Here is a 6,360-nt window from a genome sequence, read left to right on the forward strand (position 1 = left end):
AGAAGATCACTGTTATAGCATATGTGGGCACTATTACTGACAGATAGCATTGAGAAGATCACTATTATAGTATATGTGGGCGCTATTACTGATAGGTAGCATTGAGAAGATCACTGTTATAGTATATGTAGGCACTATTACTGACAGGTAGCATTGAGAAGATCACTATTATAGTATATGTGGGCGCTATTACTGATAGGTAGCATTGAGAAGATCACTGTTATACTATATGTGGGCGCCATTACTGACAATTAGCACTGAGAAGATCACTGTTATAGTGTATGTGGATGCTATTACTGACAGGCAGCACTGAGAAGATCACTGTTATACTACATGTGGGCACTATTACTGACAGGCAGCACTGAAAAGATCACTGTTATAGTATATGTGGGTGCTATTACTGATAGGCAGCACTGAGAAGATCACTGTTATAGTATACGTGGGTTCTATTTCTGACAGACAGCACTGAAAAGATCACTGTTATAGTATATGTGGGCACTATTACTGACAGGCAGCACTGAGAAGATCACTGTTATACTATATGTGGGCACATGTGGAAATTTCCGTGGCGGTATCCGCCTTCAAATTCAGTACAGAGATTCTGCTGCTGCAGCAAAGTCCCGTTGAATTCCACGGAATTCTGCAGAACTGCGGAATTTCACTCTTTGTCCGGAGTCCGCACAGAATGCATAACCATCTATGAAATTGCACATTCCTGTGCTGTCCTAGCGCTGGCATATTATGTCAGTGCCCAGCAGTTTGCGGTATGTCCTGAGATTCTCCATGTACACATGTATATGTGGGCACTATTACTGATCACTGTTTATCTGTGTGCGGGGACTATTACTGTATAAAGAACAAAAGGTGACACTATAAGGTTAGGGCTACATGGCTAAAATGGGTTGCACAGTCAAAGATCGCCATGTTGGTCCCTGAATTGTGCTGAATCTCAGGTAATGTAAGTAAAGGATGTCACGTAGAGAAATCCAGCACAAATCAGTTCTTGCTATTTAGGTGGTTACTTAACCCCTTCATGACTAGGGGTTTTTCAGTTTTTGCACTTTCGTTTTTTCCTCCCTACCTTTTAAAAATCATAACCCTTTCAATTTTGCACCTAAAAATCCATATGGTTGCTTATTTTTTGCTGGGAAAAGGGGGTGATTTCAACTTTTATTTGGGAAGGGGTTAAATGATCTTTATTAACTTTTTTTTCCCACTTTTTTTTTGCAATGTTATAGCTCCCATAGGGGGCTATAAGATGCAGTACATTGATCTCTCATACTGTTCAATGCAATGCCATAGCATAGCATTGATCAGTGTTTCTGCCGCTTGACTGCTCATGAGTCTCAGGCACTGAGCAGTCATTTGGCGATCAGACATGGAGGAGAAAGGTAAGGCACCTCGTGTCCTTCAGCTGTTCGGGATGCTGCGATTTTGCCGCAGTGGTCCCGAAAAGCCCACTGAGCGAACCGGCACTTATTAGCTTTCTCTTTAGATGTGGCGATCATCTTTGAACGCCATGTCTAAAGAGTTAATAGTGCGCGGCACTGCGATCAGTGCCGCGCGCCATTAGTTACGGGTCATGGCCGTTGCTAGTTGCCGGGTCCGACCCACTATGAAGTGGGGCCACGCCGTGGCCCCGCGTTATAGAAAGAGAAAAGACCCAGGACGTACACCCTGGGTCGGGAAGGGGTTAAACCCTTAAAACGGCATCAAAGAATGTATGGCTTTCTGCGACCCTGTGTTTTCCTGTGACCCTGTGGTTTCCTGTGACCATACAATTTATGATGCTGTTTTAGGAATTTAATAAACCACCTAAACAGCAAGAATTGATTTGTGCTGGATTTCTCTCCGTGTGTCCTTGCTGTTGCTCCACAGCTGTCCGTGCACTGCATTCTTGCAGAGGGGAGGAGCTGAGCTGATTTGCACTAAATGGGGTCACATTGCCACCCCCAAATTTCTGCAGCCACAAATTCATCCTGGATGGAATCATTATGTTTGTGTTTGCAGCGCAACCTCATTTATTCACATTAGCTGAGATGCAGCACAATTCAGGGAGCGCAACATAGGGATCTTTGGTCACGCAATCTGGGGGCCCCATTTTAAATTTTTGCCTAGGGCAACACTTAGTCTAAAACTGGCCCTGATTAGAGGATGTCTCCTGACTGTATACAGCCATATATAGAGATGCTCAGCAGAGTGATCAGATCATAGAGATCTCTGTATATGTACTCTATAGAGTTTTCTGTATATTCTTAAATGCTGGGCAATGTACAATATACAACGTATACCTACTGCCCAGTTTGAGCTCCACTGGTACAGGTCAGCCCCGCTCAGAGCAGGGACTCCAGCCAGTAAAATTATGGAAGTTCGGATTTCAGCACTGTGGAAAGCTCTGCACTGTTATATACCGTATGGGTGGTAGAGGTAAGTAATGATTCTATGTATCACTACTTACCTCCTAAGGCTATGTTCAGACAGGAGAATTTCCACAAGAAAAATCCCCTGAGAGAGGCACGCCGGCAGAACATGGCGGTGCTAGGACCACTCAGAAATGCGCCATCTCATAGACGTGTCTATTTATTTTGCACACTCAAGAATCAGGAAATTACGCCAAGTGCACAGCGCAGTAGAATACCTTTGACATCAATGGAACTCTGCTGCTGTGAAGTTTCTGTGCGGAATTCCGCACAGAAATTTCATCTTGTTAACATACCCTTATACTATGTGTGCCATATGTGGTGCATCTGAACGCCAGAAAAACAGTAGAAAAATGCCAAAATGCTGGAAAAAGCAGTGACTGTTTTTGGGGTGTTTTTTCCAGCATATCTTCAGGTAAACAAAATGCTCAAAAAATGCTCAAAAAGCTTTGTGGAAACATAACCTTAGAGTCTGTTTACACACTGCCGCGGAAAATCCAAAGCCGATTTGCCGCAAACCCATGGAATTCAATGGATAGCAACATAATCTGCTTGTGGATCTTCTGCTGTGGAAATTCTGGTTGCGGAATGCCACAGTGGGAAAACCTACAGCGGACTATGTACATGTGAATGTACCCTAAGGCCGGATTGACACTACACAATTTACGACTGGAATTTTGTTCTGAATTTCAGTTGGAAATTATGCTGTATGAAGGTTCACCGTTTTCCGTGAACATTGTTTTGGCTGAATTGGCTCTGCAGACATGGCCTAAGTCTGTTTTAGGCTGGAGGGTTCTGTGGAGTCGCCGCCTTATAAGACTATTTTAGGACTAAGGCTGCCATCACACATGGTGATTGTCTTTTTTAAAATTAACACTGCCGTTATGAAGCCATATATGTAGTATAGATAGGGAATTTTGTTGTATGTATTTGATATTCTTTTCGTATACATGGAGATTGATGCACGTTCTAACTGCACTGTGGGAATTTCCAAGCTACGTTCTTGGCTTCAGTTGAGGAGTTAATATTGCACCACAAACAGAGGGCTGGGAGTGACCACACAGTAGGTTAATCCCTCCAAAATCGGATCTTTTGTGTTTGTCATTTGTTTACTCTTCCCAGCTTTGCATGTTTTCATCTTATGACTAACATGGGCTGCAAGCGTCATTTCACGTTGTGGTGCTGCCTAGTAAACTAGTAAAGGGGCTGGAGCAGACTTTTATTGGGAAATGATATACAGTATGTGTACTATGTGTACTAATGAGAAGGCATAATGAATCATACAGTTCTGAAAAGTTCTTTTATTTTTTTTGTAGAAAAATTTTTCTTGCATTTCTGCTCCACAAACGTTGACAGTTGCCACTATACACAGTCTTTAGTAAAATACGACCCAAAATACGTGTGGCCTTACCCTGTGTATTAAAGGAGTACTCCGGTGAAAAACTGTTTTTCATATCAACTGCCTCCAGAAAGTTAAACAGATATGTAAATTACTTCTATAAAAAATTTTTTAACCCTACCAGTACTGACGTTAAGTTGTTCTATTCTGTCTGACAACAGTGCTCTCTGCTGACACCTCTGTCTATCTCAGTAACTGTCCAGGGTAGGAGCAAACCCCCATAGCAAACCTCTCCTGCTCTAGACAGTTCCTGAGACAGACAGAGGTGTCAGCAGAGAGCACTGTTGTCAGACAGAATAAAACAACTCAACTTCAGCAGCTGATAAGTACTTGTAGGATTAAGATTTTTTAATGGAAGTCATTTACAAATCTCTTTAACTTTCTGGAGCCAGTTGATTTTTTACTGGAGTACCCCTTTCATTCTCTGGGTAGGGCCACATGTGACATATTTTGCTGCGTATTTGCTGCTGCATATTTTCCTACATATTGAAGTCAATGGGTAGCAAAATCAGCTTCTGAAAATATGCAGCAAAATACAGCACATGTGATCCTACCTTCAAGCAAAGTGTTTCCCCAAGGAAAAAAAATTAAGGATACGACTTGATACATCCATTTATGACAACTGGGGAGCTAGTTCATAAAGGTGTGGGTTACATTTGAAAATAGTTTCCTTTCTTTTCCGAAACAGGGACACACTTTTCCATGAACTGTATTGAGTACTTATGCTCCACCCTATTCAAATAAATAACATTTAGCTGTAATACCATACACAGGTAGTGGACAAGAGTGGTACTGTTGAGAAAATAAAATAAACACCCTTTTTTTTTTATTGCTTTAGTCAGTGACTATAGGTAGACCTACAGTGATCCTCAGCACCAGTTCTGCGCTTACCTGCTGGCAGGTCAGAGGTCCCTACAATACAAGAACCTGCTTGTGCAGACTATACATTAGATTGTTAATTGTGTAGAAAGAAGCTGCACATGTGCAGCGAAAGGCATTGCATCTTGGTCAATAAAATCCTTTTGTATCCTCCATACCTTGTCCTGGTCGGTCAGCGCCGTGTGAGCCAGATTCCTTCATTGAAGCCATTCTATTTACTGCATAGGGGATTATAACATGAAGTACATTGATTGCAGGCACTGATCAATGCTATGCCATAGCATTGCATTGATCAGTGTTATCGTCGATTGATTGCTCCAGCCTGGATCTCAGGCTTGGAGCAATCAATAGCCAATCGGACACCGAGGAGGAAGGTAGGGACCCTCCTCATGTCTCCTTAGCTTATTGGGACGACGCGGTTTCACCACGGTGGTCCCGATCAGCCCGACTGAGCTGCCAGGAATGCTTGAATGCTTTTTTTTTTACTTTAGACGCGGCAATCAACTTTGATCGTTGCGTCTAATGGGTTAATACCGAACATCACCTCCATCAGTGATGTCCGGTATTAACCAAGGGTCCCAGCTACCGTTAGCCGCCGGGACTGACCCGATATGACGCAGGGTCACCGTGTGACCCTATGTTATATCGTGGGAGCAGGCGCAGGGCTTACAGGTATGCTCTGCATCCTTAAAAGGTTAATCATGTTATTAGTCCCCCCCCCCCCAAATAATATACACGTGTTTGGTGTTGCCAAGTCCGTCCCAAGCAATAAACATTACTCAACCCGTATGTTAAGCGGCGCAAACATTTTTATAACAAATTTGACAAATTTACTGCTCTATGTATTCCAAAATGGTACCATTTTCTGAACCTTCAGACAATTTGGTGCAATTGTCCTGAGATTCTGCAATCATGGTAAAATTGCACAATTTACTCTCAATTTTTGGAAATTAAAGAGTAATTACAGCAGGAGTACCTGCTGTACCACTAATGAAACACCCCGTGTGCCAAAAAACATGAAATCCCTTAATGCACAACATTTTTCTGGTTAGCCAGGGGTCCTGTTTAAGGGAAAATCTCAAAAATTCTAACCAAACATAGCAAGTGGGATAGGTTCTTTGATACTACATGCCAGAATTTGTTTGCAATCTGTAATGATGGAGACACATATGTCTGCATATTGTCACGATGCCGGCTGGCAGGTAGTGGATCCTCTGTGCCAGAGAGGGATTGGCGTGGACCGTGCTAGTGGATCGGTTCTAAGTCACTACTGGTTTTCACCAGAGCCCGCCGCAAAGCGGGATGGTCTTGCTGCGGCGGTAGTGACCAGGTCGTATCCACTAGCAACGGCTCAACCTCTCTGACTGCTGAAGATAGGCGCGGTACAAGGGAGTAGACAGAAGCAAGGTCGGACGTAGCAGAAGGTCGGGGCAGGCAGCAAGGATCGTAGTCAGGGGCAACGGCAGGAGGTCTGGAACACAGGCTAGGAACACACAAGGAAACGCTTTCACTGGCACAATGGCAACAAGATCCGGCGAGGGAGTGCAGGGGAAGTGAGGTATAAATAAGGAGTGCACAGGTGAACACACTAATTAGAACCACTGCGCCAATCAGCGGCGCAGTGGCCCTTTAAATCGCAGAGACCCGGCGCGCGCGCGCCCT

The sequence above is a fragment of the Hyla sarda genome, chromosome 6 (genome assembly GCF_029499605.1).
Source record: "Hyla sarda isolate aHylSar1 chromosome 6, aHylSar1.hap1, whole genome shotgun sequence".
Lineage (NCBI taxonomy): Eukaryota > Metazoa > Chordata > Amphibia > Anura > Hylidae > Hyla > Hyla sarda.